Genomic DNA, 15,410 nt, shown 5'->3' with positions numbered 1-15,410 from the left:
GTGTACGATCACTGTGCCGTCTACCTGTGTTGTTTTTGTACACGTTAGTCTGTTGTCACCTGTCACATGTCTTACCTTGTTGCGGCCATATAAGGTAATTCTTTTAAATTTAGGTGTTAACTCGTTTTCNCACTTAACCCGGTCACATTATACTGTACACGGTAGTACGACACTTGACCCGGTCACATTATACTGTACACGGTACATTGTAGTACCACACTTAACACGGTCACATTATACTGTACACGGTAGTACGACACTTAACACGGGCACATTATACTGTACACGGTAGTACGACACTCAACCCGGTCACATTATACTGTACACAGTAGTACGACACTTAACCCGGTCACATTATACGGTACACGGTAGTACGACACTTAACCCGGTCACATGATACTGTACACAGTAGTACGACACTTAACACGGTCACATTATACTAACTAGTTACAGCAGTATATCTCGGTCAGGTAGCAGGGGGTAGCACGTCACTTAACCCGGTCACATTATACTGTACACGGTAGTACGACACGTAACACGGTCACATTATACTGTACACGGTAGTACCACACTTAACACGGTCACATTATACTGTACACGGTAGTACGACACTCAACCCGGTCACATTATACTGTACACAGTAGTACGACACTTAACACGGTCACATTATACTAACTAGTTACAGCAGTATATCTCGGTCAGGTAGCAGGGAGCCCATAACATTTTGCGAGTGCTCAACATTTAGGCCAAAAGCTGGGTATTACCAGGTAATACAATTGAAAAACGTAAGAAATCTGAAAAACGAAAGAACGAGAATCCCAGATATTGACATGGGTGCAGTATATCTATTTTGGTTTCCGTGTTCCTTGAAGAAAACACGAAAGAAACAAAAAAATCCACTTCTGTAGAGGAGTCCCATATGAGTCGCCTTTAACAGCATGTAGTGGGTGGCAATAGGCACATTATTCTGTTCGTAATCCCTGGCCAGCAGGGGTGCTCAGTGAAATAACGAAACCAGAAAAAATCTAAAGTGAAATATTAAGTCGCTATTTAGCGACCTGGCATGTTTCACCACTTTCGGTAGATCATAACGACATTTACCCAGGTTTAGTTCGATTTCTTTTACCTAGACGAGTTATTCTCAGTTTTATTTGATAAATCGCATGTATCTCATCTCTTCAAAAAAAATCTTATAGAAGATGAAGATAATCTTTATTTCGCAGCGAGAAAAAGAAACAGATGATTTGCAAGGTAAAATAAGGATGACTTGAAATTTCGCTGCGAAGTGATATATCAATGAATAATAGCGCAAAAAAACCATCAACATTATAAGCGGGGTGAACTATGTCTGGTCGCTAAACTGCGATTTATTTATTTCACTTGTATGCTCACAATTTCATTATTTCGCTGCGGAAAACCGGATGAGAAAACGACAATTTTCTTTATTCTACCAGCCACCATTCTAGTACGACCATAACAACAAGTCATGGTTTATATGCAACACACCTGATGTAAAGATGTGTAAACATCATACCGAGGCTACAAGCAAAGTTTCGTTATATTGTACTTACTTGTATTACACAGCCTAATGGAACTCGGGCCGTACATCACACAACTGTTGGCAAACGTGTGGTTGTCTTACAAAACATCTTTATGTAAAGTGCTGTTCAGTTTTTGATATACGTTAATTGACATCATTCATATGGAATACATTCTTACAGTGCATTTATTTACTTATTGCTCCTATTTATTCCATACTATCATTGAAACCCCCTCGTGTTTCAGTTTTACAATGACAATTGTCTAGTGCCTCATACCCGTGGCCTGTCTAATCTGGTGTTCAGTGTTTTTGTCTAGTGGCCTGTGCTATTGTTTAGTGTCCTGTGCTATTGTCTGGTTTCCCGTGCTATTGTCTGGTGTCCTGTGCTATTGTCTAGTGTCCTGTGCTATTGTCTGGTTTCCCGTGCTATTTTCTGGTGTCCTTTGCTATTGTTTAGTGTCTTGTGCTAGTGTTTAGTGTCCTGTGCTATTGTTTAGTGTCCTTTGCTATTGTTTAGTGTCTTGTGCTATTGTCTTATGCCCTGCGCTATTATGTAATGCCCTGTGCTACTGTCTAGTGTCTTATGCTATTATCTAGTGTCCTGTGCTATTGTCTGGTTTCCCGTGCTATTTTCTGGTGTCCTTTGCTATTGTTTAGTGTCTTCTGCTATTGTCTAATGCCCTGCGCTATTATTTAGTGTCATGTGCTATTATCTAATGTCCTATGCTATTATTTAGTGCCCTGTGCTTCTGTCTAGTGTCCTATGCTATTGTCTAGTGTCCTGTGCTATTGCCTAGTGTCCTGTGCTATTGCCTGGTGTCTGTGCTCGTTGTCAAATATCAAACGTCCATTGATTATTGCTCATGCTTTTTTTTGTTAATGTTCATTGTTGTATGTTAATTACCATTGTTCTAGTACTCGAGCTAATACAAATGACAAAAATGCGTATCAAAGTTAGAAAAGTGTGATAATCCAAAATTATGTTCTGCGAACTTCTCGGCCTTTACATTGTACACAGTACATCAGTGAAACTATATGGCGAATGTTCTTGTATTGAATACCAATGCATTCTTCGGTCCTAATGTTTCTTCATAGCCGATGAAAACGATGTCACTATGCTCCCGATGATGTATCAATACACGTAACTACTGGGTTTTGTTTATTGAACCGCCATGTCTCAATTTATACAGTCTGTCAAAGACCTCTCCTTACAAAACACAACTGTATGCCAGTGAGAGCTTCATACAAATCTATACCGAGCGTTTCCCACACAAAAACACGGGTGGAACAATGCGACTCATTTTCGTGTCAAGTCAAACGTAAATGCTTTCTCTCGTCCAACAATACAATTAAAACACGGGGTGTTTATTTTCTAACCATAAATTTGTCACAAACATCCATCCCGTGTCTCATTGTTTTGCCTGTAAGTTATATATTTGAAGATTTCAATTATTTGTAATCACACGTAGACAATGCATCAAACCATCCAGGTGACATCCACGCGATATAACGTAGGCAAGTATTGAGGCGCTACATGGGGTGATCTGATTCAGAACCAACACGTTATTCTTGGTTTTATCCGAGTCACGTGACAAAGTCGCAACATACATAGAATATTTGGTTTAGGACTTGTTATGTCAGCTTATCCTTGTCTGTTTGCATGTTTGATCAATTCATACAAAATCATGTATTCTTACCTTTCAGAGCCTCGATCCAACATAATCATAAAACTTGTTGTAATTAACAAAATATTTTCTGCCCACCTTCACTTAACATTTACGGGGTATGGTAAACTGGTATTAAGGGTGGGACGATAAGTTAGCCCTTACCCTTGGGATTACAACGATGTCCCGTACCCTGGCTGATGATGACACGCCCTATGATCTGGAGGCGAGACAAATAAGGAAGTGTAACGGCCGAGCCCAGAGACGGCTTCAGACGTACATCTGTCAACTGGAAAAGTCCTATAGGGGACGCGTCAGTCTGTTGGACAGACAAATCACACAAACCAAGCTCGAGGCCAGATCATTCAAATTCGAGAAAGACAAATCAGCTTTTGATTTATTCAAGAAATATCATGACATTGCCAAAGACTTAAAGGAAAATAGGATCGAGCAAGAAACATCGGTTGTGCCAATTCTTCAGCCGGCTCGTTCTAAAACCTTTCATAAAGACACCTGGCAGAACCCTGAATCTGAGGAGTACAAATCTCGGTTGATGGAGGAGATCGATAAAGCCGTGGCGTCTGACATCAATAGGAGAATTCAGTCGGAGCCGCCTATTCGAACGACAGTTGCATACGGACGTCTGGACATACCATTTCGGCGGGAAAATTCTCATGCACGACCAATCACGTGTATAGCAAAGCCCATACGTCGGGTTACCCATAAAGTGATTAGATACAAACGGCCAGCACTAATTAGTGACGGGAGTAGACTCAGCCTAAAACAGAAGGGCGAGGAATCAAAAGTGCTGCCGATGTTCACGAACCCAGCCACGGCGCATATACATGCACTCTGGGAATCAAACAAGTGTCTGGCTCGCGGTCACGTGCCAATGGGAGGCATTCATTTTGATATCCCGTCCGTCAAAGGCAAGGCTATAAACAAAAGTTGTAAACATGACCCAGTGGATAAGTCAAGATTGACATCAAAACCACCGGCAGATGGACAGACAGTGGCCTTTAGGCTCCCAAAATTGAACAACCTAACTGTTCCTCAAAAAAGCACGCCCAGACGACGCGTCAGTGGGACGGTATACAGCGTCAAGCTTGTGTCGTGATGCCGAGTACCACGTCCTCTCGAGAACATGTCTTCCTATGTGTTGTAATTAAGTGTTTCGGTGTTCGATTCAATTTTCAGTTTTTGACACCCAAAGTCGACGCTTTTCGACCTGTTACTTTATAGAAACACCAAATACTATCCCTTATCTTATGAATATGCTGGGTATACAGAGGTTACTTTTGACTTACTTGGTAAAGAAAGAAGGTATGCAAAGATTTAAATATTTCATTCGAGCAGACGGAGTTTAATAACTAGATTCTGTTTCCGTTATCAGTGCAGATGGTGTACATGTTCGTCGCAACTTTTTGTGCCCAGCTTCTGCCTTTCTGGACAGACGGGGTAAACTAGCCAGAGTTGGTTTCCGTTATCCGGAAAGATCCCGTTTTGTTCATTAGGACTAAGGTGTAAAATAGCTACATATTGTTTCGGTCATTCGAAATGAGGGGGTATGCTAGCTAGGTATTTGATATCTAGATATTGTTACGAACATTCGGGCTGACGGAAGGATAGCTAGATGTTGTTTCAGTCATTCCAGCTGATGAGGGTACGATATTTAAATATTGTTTCGGTTATTCCAACAATCAGAAGTCACGAAATATTATCCGGCTGTTCTTGTATCTGTATCGTGCCGCTGACAATTAAAGGTACACATGCTACATGTATAACATCATCACATAGACCGGTATCTAAAACAGTATGGGGCGTTTATTTATTTTTTACTTTTAATATATATATATTATTCTTATCATCCGCAGATCATTTTATTATATTGTATGCTGTTATAGTATCATTTAGGGTTTTGGGGAGATTTGGCGTTGAACTGATTGAAGTACGTGAAGAATTAGTACTCCGAGGTTAGGAAACCCTGTGTGCGAGTAATTAAGGTCGATACCTGATCGTTGGTTGACTGGACTTAAAGAGGATGAAGAAGTCAATGACTTAGAAAACCTAATGTCACTGCGATTGTCACGTGTATATAAAGTCAAACGTGAATCTTCTCTATCCGTTGTTGATTTTATTTTATATGTGCCATATATGATCGCCTGTTTTGTTGGGTTCATTTTGAGAGGAGGAAACAGACATGGTTAACCGGGTGTTTTACAGGTAAGTTAACATACCATTACATTCTCTGTAAGTTTACATACCATTACAAATCTCTGTATGTTTACATACAATTACAAATCTCTGTATGTTTGCATACCATTACAAATCTCTGTATGTTTATATACCATTACAAATCTCTGTATGTTTACATTACATTACAAATCTCTGTATGTTTACATACCATTACAAATCTCTGTATGTTTACATACCATTATAAATCTCTTTAAGTTAACATACCATTACAAATCTCTAAGTTTACATACCATTACAAATCTCTGTATGTTTACATACCATTACAATTCTCTGTATGTTTACATACCATTACATTCTCTGTAAGTTTACTTACCATTACAAATCTCTGTATTTTTACATACCATAACAAATCACTGTATGTTTACATACCATTACAATTCTCTGTATGTTTACATACCATAACGAATCTCTGTATGTTTACATACCGTAACAAATCTCTGTATGTTTACATACAATAACAAATCTCTGTATATTTACATACCATTATTTATCTCTGTATGTTTACATACCATTACATTCTCTGTAAGTTTACATACCATTACAAATCTCTGTATGTTTATATACCATTACAAATCTCTGTATGTTTACATACCATTTCATTCTCTGTAAGTTTACATACCATTACAAATCTCTGTATGTTTACATACAATAACAAATCTCTGTATATTTACATACCATTATTAATCTCTGTATGTTTACATACCATTACATTCTCTGTAAGTTTGCATACCATTACAAATCTCTGAATGTTTACATGTACCGCAATGTCCGCTATACACAGGCCAGTATGCATGCATCGCAGTGTCCTCTATACACAGGAAAGTTAACATACCATTACAAATATCTGTATTAAGGACACACGTGTGTTCTACAAGTTTATTATATGCAAGTGTCTTCTTAACACAGGTCAGTATACATGTACCGCAGTGTCCACTTTACACAGGTCAGTAAACATGTACCGCAATGTTCTCTATACACATGTCAGTATACATGTACCGCAGTGTCCTCTATACACAGGTCAGTATACATGTACCAGTGTCATATATACACAGGTTAGTATACATGTACCACAGTGTCCTCTATACACAGGTCAGTATACATGTACTGCAGTGTCCACTTTACACAGGTTAGTATACATGTACCACAGTGTCCACTTTACACAGGTCAGTATACATGTATCACAGTGTCCACTTTACACAAGCCAGTATACATGTACTACAGTGTCCACTTTACACAGGTCAGTATACATGTACCATAGTGTCCACTTTACACAAGCCAGTATACATGTACCACAGTGCCCACTTTACACAAGCCAGTATACATGTACCACAGCGTCCACTTTACACAAGCCAGTATACATGTACCACGGTGTCCACTTTACACAAGCCAGTATACATGTACTACAGTGTCCACTTTACACAGGTCAGTATACATGTACCACAGTGTCCACTTTACACAAGCCAGTATACATGTACCACAGTGTCCACTTTACACAGGTCAGTATACATGTACCGCAGTGTCCTCTATACACAGGTCAGTATACATATACCGCAATTTCCTCTATACACAGGTCAGTATACATGTACCGCTGTGTCCACTTTACACAGGTCAGTATACATGTACCACAGTGTCCTCTTTCCCCAAGCCAGTATACATGTACCACAGTGTCCACTTTACACAGGTCAGTATACATGTACCGCTGTGTCCACTTTACCCAGGTCAGTATACATGTACCACAGTGTACACTTTACACAGGTCAGTATACATGTACCGCTGTGTCCACTTTACCCAGGTCAGTATACATGTACCACAGTGTACACTTTACACAGGTCAGTATACATGTCCCATAGTGTCCTCTATACACAGGTCAGTATACATCTACTGCAGTGTCCACTTTACACAGGTCAGTATACATGTACCATAGTGTCCTCTATACACAGGTCAGTATACATGTACCGCATTGTTCTCTATACACAGGTCAGTATACATGTACCGCAGTGTCCTCTATACACAGGTCATTATACATGTACCAGTGTCCTCTATACACAGGTTAGTATAATGTACCACAGTGTCCTCTATACACAGGTCAGTATACTTGTACTGCAGTGTCCTCTATACACAGGTCAGTATACATGTACCACAGTGTCCTCTATACACAGGTCAGTATACATGTACCGCAGTGTCCTCTATACACAGGTCAGTATACTTCAACCTGTCAATAGATGACAAAGCGGACTACTGACCTGTGCATAGAAGACATTCTGGTATCATATTGTACACTTGTGCAAGCCAACATACGCCATTCCCATTCCGAGAGAGGTTGATTTTGTCTAAACTTATTAAATAATACAGAGCCCTGTGTTAACATTCACAATCTACAGATTACGTATAATATAGAATTATATCAGTAACCCGTCTGTTTCCTGATCTAGTTTTACATTTCATTATTGAAGCGTGTTTCGTTGTCGAGTGCTTTGTATGTAGGTTGAAGTTTTAATTATAACGGTGCCTACACCCTATAAACAACACTATAATTAACCCACTTCTGTCAACAGCTAATTACACTGTGACTGCTTGTTTCCTTTACTGTAATTATTAACTTAATCGTACCATTCATCATATTCTCAAGCTTTGTTTCTTTAACATGTCATCTCCTTAAGTGTTCACGTACAAAAACTCATTTATAACGTCCTAGTTCACTTTGATATACAGATATCGGTAACCAATAGCAAACCTTCCTTGTGACTAGGTCAAATATCTCATATTTTCACTTCAGATTGACGAACTTTGGTATAATACTGTATTAACTTTTTTTCGAATACGAACGTAAATTCAAAACCTCTAAGTCCAGAAATCAAAAACATCCTTCTAGACATTGTGGGTTGTGTACAGAGCAGAAGCTAGTTACAATTATAAAACTTATTTCAGACACACGGTTTTCGAATACACTAACTTAGAACCTTTTTATTCCGGACAACGACGTTTATATTTACCGTACAACGTTGTTATTCCGACATTATGCATACAGTAGAACTTGATTATTGTTAGCTATATACTGCAGTAAAGCATCGTTATTCCGAACATCATGGTTTGTAAATACAGTAGGATCTTCATGGCTTCCTATTAAAGTCGTCCAAGAAAAAGTCCAAAGAGACAAATGAATCACTGTATATAAACAATGGTAATGTATTTGGTATCCGTCTGATCTCTGCTATATGAACAAGGCTAATTTTGATCCTAGAGACAGAAAAACAGTATTCTTATCACCGATATGCCACAAAATGCATATTAGATTGTAAAAGAGAATTATCTATACAAAGTGACAGACTCATAACTTCATGGTTTGTCATTGACAGTACATAACACACTGGCAAAGATAACATATTCCTCAACCACCACCACCACCTAATAGATCAAATTCCTCAACCACCCCCACCTAATAGATCAATTTCCTTAATCACCTCCACTTAATAGATCAAATTCCTTAACCACCTTCACCTAATAGATCAAATTCCTTAATCACCTCCACTTAATAGATCAAATTCCTTAACCACCTCCACTTAATAGATCAAATTCCTTAACCACCTCCACCTAATAGATAAAATTCCTTAATCACCTCCACTTAATAGATAAAATTCCTTAACCACCTCCACCTAATAGATCAAATTCCTTAACCACCTCCACCTAATAGATCAAATAAGCTTCAGTTCTCACAAAATAGTTTATAAGCTCCCAGAACATGAGTATTTTTTTTTTTTTCATTACCAGCTCAAAATATGGTTCTACATACACGTTGACTATTTCACAAACTTAACACTTATTTTTGCAGAAAACAATATTTGTTTAACATTCTAAACTCAAGACTGGTGATCCAGAGCCTGACCATTTATCCTAAATGTCTTGCTGAGCAGCCCCCAGAGAGAAGCGTCAGCTGTAAGTTTCCCAACATATTATATCCAACAGTCATGTCTTTATATCCAACAGTCATGCCTTTATATCCAACTGTCTTTATATCCAACAGTCATGCCTTTATATCCAACTGTCTTTATATCCAACAGTCATGTCTTTATATCCAACAGTCATGCCTTATATCCAACAGTCATGCCTTCATATCCAACAGTCATGCCTCATGCCTTTACTTTCAGGGTTATTACAAATTATTACACATCCTCAAATTTCCTTTCATTATGTGTATAGAGTACCATAAATGGAATTTAAGACACAGTTGTTTCAGAAATATATATTTGTATATAATTTTTTTTTTTTTTTTAACTATTTATTGGTATTCTCAATAACAAAGATTAGGTTTGTTTTGAACACAAACAGAAGTTTAATCTTATTCCTAATATTAATATTCTCCTTTCCCTTCAGAGTGTGCATAGTTATATAACAGAAATTGTGTATAATTATCACCAGATGGTTATTATAACTGAGTATAATGGAGTTCCAATACTCAATGTTCAAAGGAAAGCACGACCAAGTAATTATATAATTACAATGTTCAATCTTGTCTAGCACATTGATTTTGAGCATGTCTGGCTGTGAAGGTCAACTTGTGACCTTGAAATGGCGACCAAATGTCCAGACAGACAAAATCACATGTTTTGGCCAGGAATTCCATCTGTAGTCCCCACATCACAGGAACCTGGCAGGGTTGGTCTCTCTATATAAAGGAATATAAAACTGAAGTCCTGATGGTGTGCAACAAAAGTAAATGTCTCTTCAATTTGTTGGGGTTATAGTGGTATCAGACTGACCATCAACAAGCAGGGTTGTAAACTCCTGTAACACTAACCATGTACAGATAGGTATGTGAAATCCTGTAAGACTAACCATGTACAGATAGGTATGTGAAATTCTGTAAGACTGACCATGTTAAGATAGTATGTAAAATCATGCAACACTGACCATCAACAAGCAGGGTTGTAAACTCCTGTAACACTAACCATGTACAGATAGGTATGTGAAATCCTGTAAGACTGACCATGTACAGATAGGTATATGAAATCCTGTAAGACTGACCATGTACAGACAGGTATGTGAAATCCTGTAAGACTGACCCTGTACAGATAGGTATGTGAAATCCTGTAAGACTGACCATGTAAAGATAGGTATGTAAAATCCTGTAAGACTGACCATGTACAGACATGTATGTGAAATCCTGTAAGACTGACCATGTACAAGATAGGTATGTGAAAACATGCAACACTAACCATGTACAGATAGGTATGTGAAATTCTGTAAGACTGACCATGTTCAGATAGGTATGTGAAATCCTGTAAGACTGACCATGTAAAGCTAGGTATGTGAAATCCTGTAAGACTGACCATGTACAGATAGGTATGTGAAATCCTGTAAGACTGACCATGTACAGATAGGTATGTGAAATCCTGTAAGACTGACCATGTAAAGCTAGGTATGTGAAATTCTGTAAGACTGACCATGTACAGATAGGTATGTGAAATCCTGTAAGGCAGACTATGTACAGATAGGTATGTAAAATTCTGTAACACTGACCATGTACAGATAGGTATGTGAAATTCTGTAAGACTGACCATGTTAAGATGGTATGTAAAATCATGCAACACTGACCATGTACAGATAGGTATGTGAAATCCTGTAAGACTGACCATGTAAAGCTAGTTATGTGAAGGTATGTAAGACTGACTATGTACAGATAGGTATGTGAAATCCTGTTAGACTGACCATGTACAGATAGGTATGTGAAATGCTGGAAGACTGACCATGTTAAGATGGTATGTAAAATCATGCAACATTGACCATGTACAGATAGGTATGTGAAATCCTGTAAGGCAGACTATGTACAGATAGGTATGTAAAATTCTGTAACACTGACCATGTCCAGATAGGTATGTGAAATTCTGTAAGACTGACCATGTAAAGCTAGGTATGTGAAATCCTGTAAGACTGACCATGTAAAGCTAGTTATGTGAAGTTATGTAAGACTGACTATGTACAGATAGGTATGTGAAATCCTGTTAGACTGACCATGTACAGATAAGTCAGTGAAATCATGTAACACTGACCATTTACATATAGGTATGTTAATTTCTGTAAGACTGACCATGTTATGATAGTATGTAAAATCATGCAACACTGACCATGTACAGATAGGTATGTGAAATTCTGTAAGACTGACCATGTAAAGCTAGGTATGTGAAATTCTGTAAGACTGACCATGTAAAGATAGGTTTGTGAAATCCTGTAACACTAACCATGTACAGATATGTCTGTGAAATCCTGTAAGACTGACCATGTACAGATAAGTCAGTGAAATCATGTAAGATTGTCCATGTACAGATAGGTTTGTGAAGTCCTGTAACACTAACCATGTACATGTCTGTAAAAATCCTGTAGGAATGGACAGCTACAAGAAGGTATGTGAAATCCTGTAAGACTGGCCAGGTACAGTTCAGGTGAAGAAAGGGTTGTAAAATCCTGTAAGAATGACCATGTACAAACTAGAACTCCCACAATTAGCATATAGGGAATATTTGTCCTCCATTGAAATGGGTTGAAATGAAAAAAAATCTACTTAGATGCACATCAGGAGGTATATATTTACCATATCTGTAAACTTTCTTTGAAATTGGCTCAGTAATTAACAAGGCGTACAAGGATTTTTCAACAAAGGGCCATAACTATGAAAAAAAGTAAGAATGAAAAAAATACAACTCGGATGCACAATCTTAGGGAGTAGTTACCATATCTGTAAACTTTTGTTGAAATCAGCCCGTCAGAAGTTGTTGGGACACAGTTTTTAAAAAAAAGGGCCATAACTCCATAAAATGATTAGAATAAAAAAATAGTATATTGGTGCACAACATCAGGGGGAAGTTATTCTATCTTAAAACTTTTGTTGAAATTGGCCAAGCAGTTTTGGAGGAGTTGTCTAGACAAAGATTAATTCAACAATAGCCAAACAAGAGTACCGCAGGGCGGAACAATATACGCCCGTCGAATGCCATATCGTGTTATATACTTTCTTACATTGAAATAAGATCTGCATCATTCAAATACTGAAATGAACAAAGGGCAATAACTTTGGCAAAAATTGTTGAATCAAAATTCTTTTAAGGGAGACACAACAACATATCATGATTATTGAGCCTTCTAAGTTTCAAAGAGATCGTTAAAAAATGTAGGAGGAGATTGCCGGACAAAAATCAAATACTGAAATGAACAAAGGGCAATAACTTTTGGAAAAATTGTCGAATCAAATCTCTTTTCAAGGAAACACAACTTCATATCATGATTATAATGTATGCCAAGTTTCAAAGAGATCCATTGAAAAATGTAGGAAGAGATTGCCGGACAAACAAAAGTTTACCCTGGACGGACGGACGGACGGACGGAAGGACATTGCCATACCATAATGCTCCCGTCAAATTTGACGGGCGTATAAAAAGGGGTTAGAAAGAAGAAATTGTATCTGGATGCACAACATCAGGGGGTAGTTATGATATCTGTAAAGATTCGTTGAAATCGGTGCACAAGTTTAGGAGTTGCCAGGACAAGATCTGTAGACGACAGACATCCAGACAGACTGACGGACAGAAAGGGTGTTCCATTATGCCCCCCAACTTTGTTGTGGGGGGTATAATAATGTTTTTAAATCCTTTTAAAAAACTAACCAATTAAGATGTACCATGCACAGATGGGGTTGTTGAAACCTGTAACACTGACCATGACAGATGGTCTCTATGAACAAGTACTGACAACTTTACAGAAATAACTTTTTATCTTGTACATGCAGTGCCAATGATATGAGCATATTGGATAGGAGTTTATCTTTGAAACATGAAACTGGTCCTTATGAGTTCTACGCTTAAACCAGCTTCCTTGCAACTCCTTGAAATCATACCATTCCATCAATAAGTGAAGTTGTTACACCAAAAATGATGTTCTGTTTTAAGTCTCCAAGTCCCTCCAAAATTTAAAAAAAAATATTCAAACAATTGATCACCAAAACAAACAAGAGGCCCAGAGGGCCTGTATCGCACACCTGGATATCTAAGAAAGCATGGCAAAATATTCTCCAAATGAGATCCAAGGGCAAGGGAATATGCCAGACCCCAAGGCCAATCCTTGTAGCATATCTGTATTAGATTTTTCATGCCTATCAATTTAATGTATGGTTATGGGGTGGGGATCGCAACTGCTTCCAAGTTATGACCCAAGGGTTAAGTCTGCAAGGGTGGGGCAAACCCTGGGGTCAATTCTAATATCATGACTGCATTCATCACTTTATGCCCAACCATTGTATATATAGTTTGGGGGTGGAGATCTTAACCATATCGAAGTTATGACCCAGGGGTTAAGTTTCCAATGATGGGGCAGACCCCAAGGCCATCCTGGAAGCATATGTGCAGTCATCTCTTTATATTCAGCAATTGTATATACGGTTATAGGATGGGGATCTCAACTGTTTCCAAGCTGTGACTAAGAAACTAGTTCCCTAGGTGTGGGATCGCACAACGTTACACGATGTGCGGTGTGCGCACGATGTGTGCACGGTGAGTTTCCAATGATGGGGCAGACCCCAAGGCCATCCTGGAAGCATATGTGCAGTCATCTCTTTATATTCAGCAATTGTATATACGGTTATAGGATGGGGATCTCAACTGTTTCCAAGCTGTGACTAAGAAACTAGTTCCCTAGGTGTGGGATCGCACAACGTTACACGATGTGCGGTGTGCGCACGATGTGTGCACGGTGAGTTTCCAATGATGGGGCAGACCCCAAGGCCATCCTGGAAGCATATGTGCAGTCATCTCTTTATATTCAGCAATTGTATATACGGTTATAGGATGGGGATCTCAACTGTTTCCAAGCTGTGACTAAGAAACTAGTTCCCTAGGTGTGGGATCGCACAACGTTACATGATGTGCGGTGTGCGCACGATGTGTGCACGGTGTGTGAACAGTGTGTGCACGATGGGCGAACGATAAAGCTGAACGATCATTGCTTGCGCACATATGTGCGCACGATGGACGGACGTTGTGCGATAACAATCGTGGTTGGTGTAAATTGAGGAATGCCTTAACAATTTATACGGTTTCGTGTTTAAACAAATAAACTTGATGTTTACATATGTTTCTATATTCTAGCAACATCTATAAACTTATCTTTCTGTCTATACAGTTGTGGGATCGCACAACGTTACACGATGTGTGGTGTGCGAACGGTGTGTGCACGATTGGCGAACGATAAAAAGCTGAACGATCATTGCTTGCGCACATATGTGCGCACGATGGACGGACGTTGTGCGATAACAATCGTGGTTGGTGTAAATTGAGGAATGCCTTAACAATTTATACGGTTTCGTGTTTGAACATACAAACTTGATGTTTACGTATGTTTCTATATTCTAGCAACAACTATAAACTTATCTTTCTGTCTTTATAATCTTATATTTAGGAATTCTGTTTTCTGTGTTTTTAAACAAACTTAATCGACACGTGTAAAATTACAACACAATCCCGTATACAGGTAAACATAACCACTTTGTACATGTACCTGGACCGTAGTTTTCTCCCCGCCTGGGGCATTTACGTAACTCGTCGGGTAAGGCCGGGGTGTGAAAATCCAGGTAAAGGGGAGCTATAGGCAAACAAATGCAAATAACAAATACTATTCATTACGGTCAAACGGTATCGCATATCAGCTCTCGTGTCAGGCACTGGTCAGGTAAAACTCCGGACACTCATAAAATTGTTATTTACCTGTTCTGTTACCTAGGAGCCAAACCCGTTCTTGACAGCCTAACGCGTACGGTTGCTGTAATACTGTGTAACACGCATTGTGAAATTGTATAATCTTGATTATTGTGATGAGAAATTACAGATATATACACAGTGTACATTATCGAATACAAGCCTTCCGTATTTTTGTCATTCCGTAATTTTGATCTACAAATGATACCAAAT

The sequence above is a fragment of the Mizuhopecten yessoensis genome, unplaced genomic scaffold (genome assembly GCF_002113885.1).
Source record: "Mizuhopecten yessoensis strain PY_sf001 unplaced genomic scaffold, ASM211388v2 scaffold3747, whole genome shotgun sequence".
In the NCBI taxonomy this organism is placed as follows: domain Eukaryota; kingdom Metazoa; phylum Mollusca; class Bivalvia; order Pectinida; family Pectinidae; genus Mizuhopecten; species Mizuhopecten yessoensis.
This window is presented reverse-complemented; position numbering follows the sequence as displayed.